The 12,593-nt window shown below is 44.1% G+C and overlaps 1 protein-coding gene across 3 annotated transcripts in view; it reads right to left on the reverse strand.

Annotated features, from left to right (window-relative positions):
• Positions 1-12,593, reverse strand: part of mettl25 (methyltransferase like 25) — a 78,323-nt gene that overhangs the window by 30,316 nt on the left and 35,414 nt on the right. The window lies entirely within an intron of this gene.

A 12,593-nucleotide genomic window follows, 5' to 3' on the forward strand; every position in this document is an offset into this window, starting at 1 on the left:
GCATTTGTAATTGCTCAGATGTGTTTAATTGCCTCCTTAATGCATGTATAAGAGAGCTCTCAGCACCTAGTGTTTCCTCCAATCTTTCCATTATCTTTGGAAACTTTTATTGCTGTTTATCAACACGAGGACCAAAGTTGTGCCAATGAAAGTCAAAGAAGCCATTATGAGGCTGAGAAACAAGAATAAAACTGCTAGAGACATCAGCCAAACCTTAGGCTTACCGAAATCAACTGTTTGGAACAACATCTGAAAGAGAGCACAGGTGAGCTTACTAAATTGCAAAGGGGCTGGCAGGCCAAGGAAGACCTCCACAGCTGAAGACAGAAGAATTCTCTATAATGAAGAAAAATCCCCAAACACCTGTCTGACAGATCATAAACACTCTTCAGGAGTCAGGTGTGGATTTGTCAATGATCCCTGTCCGCAGAAGACTTCACAAACAGAAATACAGAGGCTACACTGCAAGAAACAAACCACTGGTTAGCCGCAAAAATAGGATGGCTAGGCTAGTTTGCCAAGAAGTGCTTAAAAGGGCAACCACAGTTCTGGAAAAAGGTCTTGTGGACAGATGGGACGAAGATTAACATATCACAGTAATGGCAAGTATGGAGGAGAGAAGGAACTGCCCAAGATCCAAAGCATACCACCTCATCTGTGAAACACGGTGGTGCGGGTGTTATGGCCTGGGCATGTATGGCTGCTGAAGGTACTGGCTCACTTATTGTCATTGATGATACAACTGCTGATGGTAGTAGCATAATGAATTCTGAAGTGTATTGCACATCCTATCTGCTCAAGTTCAAACAAATGCCTCATAACTCATTCGCCGGTGGTTCATTCTACAGCAAGACAATGATCGCAAGACAATGATCCCAAACATACTGCTAAAGCAACAAAGGAGTTTTTCAAAGCTTAAAAATGGTCAATTCTTGAGTGGCCAAGTCAATCACCCGGTTGAGCATACCTTTTATATGCTGAAGAGAAAACTGAAGGGGAATAGCCCCCAATTCAAGCAGAAGCTAAAGATGGCTGCAATACAGGCCTGGCAGAGCATCACCAGAGAAGACACCCAGCAACTGGTGATGTCCATGAATTGCAGACTTCAAGCAGTCATTGCATGCAAAGGATTTGCAACAAAATACTAAACATGACTACTTTCATTTACATGACATTGCTGAGTCCCAAACATAATGGTGCCATGAAATGGGGGGCCTATGTATAAACACTGCTGTCATTTTTACATGGTGAAACCAAAATGTATAAAAATTGCCTTTAATAACATCTAACAATGTGCACTTTAACCACGTGATTTTTTCCAATTACAAATTTTTAATTGTGGAGTACAGAGGCAAATAAATAAATGATGGGTCTTTGTCCCAAACATTATGGAGGGCACTGTAAGTAAATATTTATTGAGTGTGCAAGCAACTGTTTTAGCCACTCGCAAAATATAGGCAATGGCTTAACCAGTCCAGAAAATGGAGTGGAGATAATTTGCTGTTATAAATTGGTGAATTTCTTTAAAGAACAATCTTAGTACATGCCTCTCACGGAGATGACGGTTACCTAGATTAGATGTGATGGTAAAAAACATGCCTAATCCATTTTTAATCTTAATTAACCTTCCTAATCTTCACAACTAATATTCAATTAATAGTAGTTGATATTAGAATAATTACTATTCCTAAGCTTCCCAATTAACATTTCTATATATATCAAGAACTTGTTACAGATGGCACGATGGTGAGAGGGGAGGGGAGGGGAGGGGGTGGGGAGTCACATAACCAGAAAAGAGTGAAAATGAAAAAAAAAAAATGGGGAAAAACAAACAAAAGGATATTTTAGATTTTGGAGAGTTAATTGTTGTAAAGTAATGAGGATTACGAAATTATCAGATGTTGGAGAAGTCCACGGTGTGAGCTTGGTGCTTGGGATCACCGAGGTTGGGTTCACATTTACAGATATCTGCATTCCAGCATAATCACATTTTCAAGATTTGGTTTTGAAAGTGAAGTGACAGTCTAACATTATACCTAACTGGGTAATCAATCCAGATTTGATATTTTGCCATCTTGGTAGGCAGTACATATAGATGTTTAAATTAATAATCTACAGATTTGGGACTATAGGGATAAGAATACTGCAGAATTAGAAGTCAGGAACATTTATTGTGTAGAATGAGATAACTGTGGAGGAGATACATAAAGTATTCTTTCAATTAATTTGTGGGATGGATCCATTGTTTAAAGGACAAGTATGTATTGCCAATCCCGAATTATACTTGAGGCGGTGGTAGTTAGCTGCCAATTTAAATGCTGCTGTGCTTAGATGACATTATGATGTTCAATAGGTTGGATATTCCAAGATGGACGTGTAGTAACAATGAAGGAACAGTGATACATTTTCAAGTCAAGAACACTTGGAGAAGGACCTGCAGATTAAAGGGTTCCGAAATATCTACATATTTAGTGCTGTTCATGGCAGACTTGGTAAATAACTCAGATATTTGATGAAAGGCCCATACTGCAATCATATGCATGGCCGTCGGAAGGGGGGGGTGTGTTGGGTGCGACCACACCCCACCTTTCCCCCCCCCAGAGTAAGAAAAAATCCCGAGAAAAAAAAAATCTGGAAAAAAAAAATCGGAAAATAAATCTGGCCCACGGGATAAGGGGTTGTGCCCATTTCTCCAGGCCCTGGGCGGGGGGAGGGTGCGTTGTCTACCCGCCCAGTCCAGCGTCTCCAACCGCGGCGTCGGAGCCTCACCAACGGCTTGCCTGGCGACCAGGAGACCGTCTGTGGCTGAATCTGAACCCAGTGGCTGAATCTGAACCCAGTGGCTGTAACCCCAACACCAGATGCCGCTGCGGCGGGGCCCGCTCCCCTCGCCTCCCCCCCCCGCTGCCGGGGCCCAAGCCAGCGCCATCTCCGCTCTCCATCCACCCCGTCGGAGCCACCCCCGCTGGGCCCACACCACCCCCACTGGGCCCACGACACCCCCACTGGGCCCAGGCCCCACCGCTGGGCCCATGCCACCCCCGCTGACCCCCACTGGGCCCACGCCACCCCTGCTGACACCACGCCACCCCCACTGGGCCCACGCCACCCACTGGGCTCTCCTCCATAAAGAGGGGGGGATGTGGGAGGGGCAGCGATATTGGGGAAAGGAGGGGAGATATTATCAAATAATATCAAACAATTGGAACTGCTTTCTTTTCCTTGATAATGATACTGAAAAATATGAATTCCATAGTTTGTGACATAAATATGCATTTTAATGGTATAATTATATACAGATGTAACATTTCCATTTCAAGATGGGGGTGGGGGCAAATATGCGTCAAGCCGATAGCCTAATCGTTAAAGATTTAAAAGATTGCCTAATTGATAAAGAGCTGAGAAGAGGAATCGGAGCTGCCAAGGAAAGGTACTCTGAGAAGTTGAGGAGCAAGTTCTCAGCTAGTGACTCTTCCTCAGTTTGGAAGGGCATGCAAGAAATCAGCAGCTATAAGAGGAAAGCCCCCCGCTCTTTGGACAATCGTCAGCTGACGAACTACCTGAATGAGTTTTACTGCAGGTTTGAAAATCAGAAACGTACCCCTGGTACCCCCTCCCCAACAAACACAGCCAGACCCCAGTCTGCAAAGAATGGACCCTGCACCCTCTCCTTCCCATTCACCACCTCACACCTACTTAAGGCAAGACTCCAGTAATGAAAAGAGTGGACCCTTTTCCACCCCCACCAACACTTCACACCCAATTACTCATTTTTAACCAGTCCCTGCAAAGATGCACTGTTCCCTGCCTGCTTCAAAGTCTCCACTATTGTCCCTGTACCCAAAAAGGCAAGGATTACTGGTCTTAATGACGACAGGCTTGTCGCACTGACCTCTGTAATCATGGAGACCGTTGAAAGGCTTGTGCTGGCCAAGCTGAAAAATATCACAATCCCTCTGCTGGACCCTCTGCATTTTGCATATTGGGCCAATAGATCTGTGGATGATGCAGATGTGAGTGGTTTTGCATATAGTGAAGATGGTTGTGAACGATTGCAGCAGGATCTGGATCAATTTGGGCCTACACTTCATCCTCCAGCCCCTAGACTGCCAGGGAACCTGTGCGAGGATTTTGTTTGTTGATTTTAGCTCTGCATTCAACACCACTGTGCCAGAGCTACTACGCTCCAAACTTTCTGAGTTGACTGTGCCTGAACCCCTCTGTCGGTGGATCACCAGCTTCCTGACAGATATGAAGCAGGATGTGAGATGGGAAAGCACATCTCGGACCCGCAAACGCTCAGCACAGGAGCACCGCAAGATCTCTCCCCTCTCCTCTACTCTCGCCACACCAATGACTGCACCTCCACAGACACCTCTGCCAAGCTTCTCATGTTTGCGGACGACACAACCCTGATTGGACTGATCCGGGATGGGGGATCTCTGAACTCTTTTCAATTTGACATCTTTCCTATAACATGGTGCCCAGAACTGGACACAATATTCTAAATGTGGTCTCACCAACGTCTTATGCAACTGCAACATGACCTCACAACTTCTATACTCAATACTCTGACTGATGAAGGCCAAAGTGCCAAAATACATTTTGACCACCTGATATACCTGCGACATGACCTTCAAGGAACCATGCAACCATCAACCATTCCTCTGCCAACCTGGCTAATTGATCCAGATCCTGCTGCAATCTTTCACAACCATCTTCACTATATGCAAAACCACTCACATCTGTATCATCAGCAAACTTGCTAATCTTGCCCTGTTCTGTGACGTTTCACAGAGTGCTGGAGTAACTCAGCGGGTCAGGCTGAGTATGGAGGTTGGGAGGTCATGTTGCAGTTGCATAAGAAGGTGGTGAGGCCGCATTCAGAGTATTGTATTCAGTTCTGGGCACCATGTTATAGGAAAGATGTCATCAAATGGGAAAGGGTACAGTGAAGATTTACGAGGATGTTGCCAGCACTAGAGGGCCAGAGCTATAGGGAGAGGTTGAGTAGGCTGGGACTCTGTTTCATGGAGCACAGGAGGGTGAGGGATGATCTAATAGAGGTGTATAAAATCATGATTTGAATAGATATGGTTGAGTCTTTTGCCCAGCGTAGGTGAATCGAGGAGCAGAGGCAATAAGTTTAAGGTGAACGGCAAAAGATTTAATAGGAATCTGAGGGGTATGTTTTTCACACAAAGGGTGGTAGGTGTATGGAACAAGCTGCCAGAGGAGGTAGTTGAGGCGGGGAATATCGCAACATTTAAGAAACAGTTAGACAGGTACATGGTTAGGACAGGTTCAGAGGGATATGGATCAAACGTGGGCAGGTGGGACTAGTGCAGATGGGATATGCTGGGCCGAAGGGCCTGTTTCCACACTGCATCACTCTACGGCTCTATCTATCTTTTCCTCTCAAACGCATTCTCCTGCCTTCTCCCCATTACCTCTGACACCGCTATCAATCAAGAATCTATCAATCTCCTCCTGAAAAATGTCCATTGACTTGACGTCCACAGCTGTCTGTGGCAATGAATTCCACAGTTCACCACCCTCTGACTTGAATTCCTGCTCATCTCCTTCCTAAAGTAATGTATTTTAATTCCGAGGCTGTGGCCACTGGTCCTAGACGCTCCCACTAGTGGAAACATCCTCTCCACAACCACTCCATCCAGGTTTTTACCAGGCTAGGACAGACTGCAACAGCTTCACACCATGTCCCAAAGCTTGTGTCCTGTCCTGCATCACCCAAGGCAGCAGAGACATTATAGGAGAGGGCAAGCACTGTAACAAAGTAGCTCACGATGGTTTGGGTAACATTCAGGAATGTCTATGCATGCCACATCATGAATATTACTGAAGAACGGTCTTGACCCGAAATATAATCTCCTGAGATGCTGCCTGACTCACTGAGTTACTCCAGCACTCTGTGACACGTCATCTATCCATGTTCTCCAGAGATGCTGCCTGACCCGCTGAGTTACTCCAGCACTCTGTGAAACGTCGCCTATTCATATTCTCTGCAGAAGCTGCCTGACCCACTGAGTTACTCCAGCACTTTGTGTCTATTTTTCCTTCACCCATCTGCCCAGGCCCACTCTCCCCCCTCCTTTCCTATGTTCCTTTCCACCCATAAACCTCTCTCTGTCTTTACATTTCACTCCTCTTTCAAATCTGCTCTACTTATCTACATTTATTTTTCTTCGAAACAGGCCCTTCAGCCCAACTTGCCCACACCGACCAACATGTCCCATCTAAACTAGTTCCACTCACACGCATTTGGCCCATATCCATCTAAATCTGCCCTATCCATGTACGTGTCCAAATGTCTCTTAAACATTAGGATAGTCCCAGCCTTAACTACTTCCTCTGGCAGCTCGTTACATACACCCAGCACCCTTTGTGTGAAAAAGCTACCTCTCAGATTCCTGTTAATTTCTGAAATATTGGTCATAAATTTGGTGCAAAAATGCTTGAAAATAAGGCTCAGAATGCATCAGAGAGCATCTAAAACCCCAGAGCTTCCAGGGCCCTTAAGGGGCCCTGGACCCTGGCATCGAGGGACTTCACGCTTCGCGCTCATGATGTGCGCAGCGCGCACACTATTTCACATTAAATTTTTTGTAATCCTGTCATGCCACCCCCCTTTTTGGAAAGCCTGATATGCTTCACGATATATGCAGTATCAATCAAAAAAAACACTTTGCTCTGAATGGTGTCAAGCTTCTAGTTTGTTGTTGGAAATCCACTCATCTGGAAAAGTGGAGAGTTTTCCATTAGGATCCTGACTCGTACCTCGTAGCGGTCAAACAAATCAGAAAGTGAACCTGGCCTAAGTATTGCTGCATAGAAACATAGTCTGACACATTTTACAGCATTGAATAGAATAGAATTGTAGTTATCACTAGACCAAGTGTGCACCCGTTGGGCCCGTCCCCCAAGGCAATATTCCACCACTGACCCATAGCCCCCAACTGCGCAGGCGGCTGACGGGCAGGGCAAGTGGAAAGGTGGTTTTGTAAAGTGGTTTTTGTAAAGTTTAAAATGTCAATAACTTGTAAAATATAACATCAATCTGAACTAAACTTGCTACAGCACATCACAGGAAAATGGTGAGTAAGCAACTTACCGCACACAAACAAACAAGATGAGAGTTTTAGTAATATATATACCAGACCAAGTGCAGACCCGTTGGGCCTGTCCCCATCGCAATATTCCACTAATCACCCATAACCCCTGGCTGACGGGTTCCCATTGTGACACCAGAGATCCCCGTTGTGACGTGTCACGGCAACTCTCCCCCAACTGCGCAGGCGCGGCCAGCAAGTAGGAGCGCGACTGCGATGTTTTTAAAGTTCAAAATAGTTCCCCTCCTCCATTATCCTCCCTCTCCCCACCCTCCACCAACCCTCCTCTGCTTCCTTCCCACACCCCCTCCTCCCTCTTCCCCCTCCCGTCCTCCATTACCTCGCCATCCCTCTTCCAACCCCTATCCTCCTCCATTCCCCCATCCCACTCCCCCACAATGAAAAATGCAATGTTTTTTAAAAAATGAAACCTCCCCCCTATCCCAACCACCACGATGAAAATCGCAATGCTTTTTTTAAATGAAACCTCCCCCCTATCCCACCCCCCACAATGAAAATTGTGATGTGTCTTTTAAAATGAAACCTCCCCCTTATCCCATCCCCCCATGAAAATCGCAATGTTTTTAAAAAAAATGACAAAATGCAAAATTGCATTCTCACATATGACATTAACATTTATTGGAGATCAAAATCACAACAAAAGTGATATTATTCAAATATAGGTATATATATTGTCATCAATGAATAGGTGCAATTAATGTCTGAGTACACAAACAAGATTGTAAAATTAACTTACTGAATACAGTTTGGTCAATGTGTTCAATTTTGAGAGTGGCACATCAAATCAAGTTAGAATCAATGTAAAACGAATAACCGTTATTTTAAATACAAGTAAGCTCTCACATCTAGTGCTGTAGAACTAGTAGAACTAGTTCTCTAGTTCTGGAGGCCTAGGAGCGGTTGGAGCAGCGTCCGGGCGGTGAGTTTAAAAAAGGAACACGGGGCTATGTTCCACAGAGGCCCAGGAGCGGTTGGAGCGGCTGGTGCAGCGTTGTCCACTTTGCAACCTTCCATCACGCTTCAAAATAAGTGGTCTGGAGGAAGCCGCTGATTGGTGGAAGCGGACTAGAGGAAGCAGCTGATTGGGAGCAACCCCAAGTTTGTATTTCTGCTTTCTGGTTAAAGGTTCAGTGAGTTAAGGGTGCAGTGAGTTAAGGGTGCAGTGAGTTAAGGGTGCAGTGAGTTAAGGGTGCAGTGAGTTAAGGGTGCACTGAGTTAAGGGTACAGTGCTTTTTAGTAAAGGTACAGTTTAAAGGATTAAGATTTTTTTTAGTGGGAGTGAATTGATTTAATTTGGGGGTAAGCCATGTCAGTTGAGATCGGCTCCATGGTTTGCTCATCCTGCAACATGTGGGAGATCAGGGATATGGTCGGTGTCCCTGGTGACTACGTGTGCAGGAAGTGTGTCCAGCTGCAGCTCCTGGCAGACCGCATTGAACGATTGGAGCTGCTGTTGGATTCATATTGGAGCAACCACGATGCTGAGAGAGTAGTAAATAGCACGTACAGCGAGTTGGTCACACCGCAGGTAAAAGTTAAGGGGACAGAAAGGGAACGGGTGACCACTAGCCAGTGTAGCAGTAGGCAGGTAGTGCAGGAGTCCCTTGCGCTCATCTCCCTCCAAAACAGATATACCATTTTGGATACTGTTGGGGGAGATGGCTCATCAGGGAAAGGCAGCAGCAGTCAAGTTCATGGCACCGTGGGTGGCTCTGCGGCACAGGAGGGGAGGAAAAAGAGTGGAAGGGCTATAGGAATAGGGGATTCAATTGTAAGGGGAATAGATAGGTGTTTCTGCTGCAGCAAACGAGACTCCAGGAGGTTATGTTGCCTCCCTGGTGCAAGGGTCAGGGATGTCACTGAGCAGTTGCAGAACATTCTGGAGGGGGAGGGTGAACAGCCAGTTGTCATGGTGCACATTGGCACCAACGATATAAGTAAAAAAACGGGATGAGGTCCTACAAGGAGAATTTAGGGAGCTAGGAGATAAACTTAAAAGTAGGACCTCAAAGGTTATAATCTCTGGATTACTACCAGTGCCACGTGCTAGCCAGGGTAGAAATAGCAGGATATTGTAGATGAATACGTGGCTTGAAAAATGGTGCAAGGGGGAGGGATTCAAATTTCTAGGGCATTGGAACCAGATCCGGGGGAGGTGGGACCAGTACAAAGAGGACGGTCAGCACCTGGGCTGGAATGGAACCAATATCCTTGGGTGAGTGTTTGCTAGTGCTGTCGGGGAGGATTTAAACTAATGTGACAGGGGGATGGGAGCATGAGCAGAGAGATAGAGGGGTGTAAAATGAGGGTAGAAGCAATAGGTAGCAAGGTGAAAAGTAAAAGTGGCAGGCAGACAAATCCAGGGCAAAAATCAAAAAGGGCCACTTTTCAACATAATTGTATAAGAAATTCAGAGTCCAGCAGAGGAGGACAAAGGGCTTAATTAGGAAAGGGAAAAAAGATTATGAAAGAAAACTGGCAGGGAACATAAAAACTGACTGCAAAAGTTTTTATAAATACGTGAAGAGAAAAAGATTAGGTAAAACAAATGTAGGTCCCTTGCAGTCAGAAACAGGTGAATTGATCATGGGGAACAAGGACATGGCAAACCAATTGAATAACTACTTTGGTTCTGTCTTCACTAAGGAAGATATAAATAATCTGCCGGAAATAGCAGGGGACCAGGGGTCAAATGGAGGAACCGAGTGAAATCCAGGTTAGTTGGGAAGTGGTGTTAAGTAAATTGAATGGATTAAAGGCCGATAAATCCCCAGGGCCAGATAGGCTGCATCCCAGAGTACTTAAGGAAGTATCCCCAGAAAATGCGGATGCATTAGTGATAATTTCTCAAAACTCTTTAGATTCTGGAGTAGTTCCTGAGGATTGGAGGGTAGCTAATGTAACCCCACTTTTTAAAAAGGGAGGGAGAGAGAAAACATTGAATTACAGACCAGTTAGTCTAACATCAGTAGTGGGGAAAATGCTAGTCAGTTATTAAAGATGGGATAGCAGCACATTTGGAAAGTGGTGAAATCATTGGACAAAGTCAGCATGGATTTATGAAAGGTAAATCATGTCTGACAAATCTTATAGAATTTTCCGAGGATGTAACTAGTAGAGTGGATAAGGGAGAACCAGTGGATGTGTTATATCTGGACTTACAGAAGGCTTTCGACAAGGTCCCACATAAGAGATTAGTATACAAACTTAAAGCACATGGCATTGGGGGTTCAGTATTGATGTGGATAGAGAACTGGCTGGCAGACAGGAAGCAAAGAGTAGGAGTAAACGGGTCCTTTTCAGTATGGCAGGCAGTTACTAGTGGGGTACAGCAAGGCTCAGTGCTGTGACCCCAGGTATTTACAATATATATTGGACGAGGAAATTGAATGCAACATCTCCAAGTTTGCAGATGACACGAAGCTGGGGGGCAGTGTTAGCTGTGAGGAGGATGCTAGGAGGCTGCAAGGTGACTTGGATAGGTTGGGTGAGTAGGCAAATGAATGGCAGATGCAGTATAATGTGGATAAATGTGAGGTTATCCACTTTGGTGGCAAGAACAGGAAAGTAGACTATTATCTGAATAGTGACCGATTAGGAAAAGGGGAGATGCAACGAGACCTGGGTGTTATGGTACACCAGTCATTGAAAGTAGGCATGCAGGTGCAGCATGCAGTGAAGAAAGCAAATGGTATGTTAGCATACATAGCAAAAGGATTTGAGTATAGGAGCAGAGAGGTTCTACTGCAGTTGTACAGGGCCTTGGTGAGACCATACCTGGAGTATTGTGTACAGTTTTTGTCTCCTAATCTGAGGAAAGACATTCTTGCCATAGAGAGAGTACAGAGAAGGTTCACCAGACTGTTTCCTGGAATGGCAGGACTTTCATATGAAGAAAGACTGGATAGACTTGGCTTGTACTCGCTAGAATTTTGAAGATTGAGGGGGGATCTTATAGAAACTTACAACATTCTTAAGGGGTTGGCAGGCTAGATGCAGGAAGATTGTTCCCAATGTTGGGGAAGTCCAGAACAAGGGGTCACAGTTTAAGGATAAGGGGGAAGTCTTTTAGGACCGAGATGAAAAAAACATTTTTCACACAGAGAGTGTGAATCTGTGGAATTCTCTGCCACAAAAGGTAGCTGAGGCCAGTTAATTGGCTATATTTAAGAGGGAGTTCGATGTGGCCCTTGTGGCTAAAGGGATCAGGGGGTATGGAGAGAAGGCAGGTACAGGATACTGAGTTGGATGATCAGCCATGATCATATTGAATGGCGGTGCAGGCTCGAAGGGCCGAATGGCCTACTACTGCACCTATTTTCTATTTTTCTATGTATTATTGATCCAGCTTGCTAGCATGCAAAATATCAATCAAGTGTGTTTTAAGAGGTGCTTCACAATCTTGCTTCCTCAATTCTTTTGTATTTCATATTCCCACTTTATTGGCCCTTTGAACAAAATTGATTTTAAAGGATTGCCTGGCAACCATTGTATATGCAATAAACAGACTAAAATACATGAAACATATAATTCTGAATACATATAATTTGTGTTTGGCAACGTTATGATGATCAAGTAGTAATAATGAATTACCAATCTTAGATTAAATTATTTGCCTGAAAATAGCTTAGCAGGCCTCGTGAAAACAATACAACTTTGTAATGATAGGTAAAATTGTAGAAATTCAAATCCAAAATTCATATTCAAGAAAACTAATTTATTATTGAATTTCAAGCTATGCTACTGTAATAATACCTGCCGTCTGGAGTAAAATATTTTTAACAGGAGATGACTGAGAAAATCATTGCCATTAAACTGTATGAGCAAATCCAGTGATTTTCAAAACTGTAAGATTAGTTTGAAAGACAAATGCATGTGGTTTCAATTAAATGAATATTTATACTCCAAGAAAATGGAATGTATCTATTAATTTTCAGGCACCATCAACATTTTCCCTCTTTGTGTTAAGAATTACTTATTATTGCTTCCATATAATGCGCCTTGCATTTTTGCTGCTGCTAGTACTAACGATAATGGGACAGAGCTTCCGATCAGCTGTGAACCATCTGTGCTCTCTATTGACCTACATAATAAGTTTCAACTTAACCTGCAGACCTACCATTCACTCCTGAGATGCACCAACCCTCAAAACCAAGACTAAGCATGATTCAATGCAATCATATCAGAGGTGGAGACAAAGAGGACAAGCCCTGACCAATTTAACAATAGCAAGAAACCTTTGAAAGCTGCAATCCATACCGTTGTCAGCAGTCAGATGATAAAAGCTATGAATGTTTCCAAATGTTTGTCATTTAGAAACTTCCAAAAACATTCAGCGAGATAATTAATATATTAAAATAGTTGTCAATTAATTCAAAATGATGCTTATTATTTAAGGCTTACCAAGGTGTTTCCATTAAATTCAAGAGTTGCTGTTCTTGG

The sequence above is a fragment of the Leucoraja erinacea genome, chromosome 19, assembly GCF_028641065.1.
Source record: "Leucoraja erinacea ecotype New England chromosome 19, Leri_hhj_1, whole genome shotgun sequence".
NCBI lineage: Eukaryota > Metazoa > Chordata > Chondrichthyes > Rajiformes > Rajidae > Leucoraja > Leucoraja erinaceus.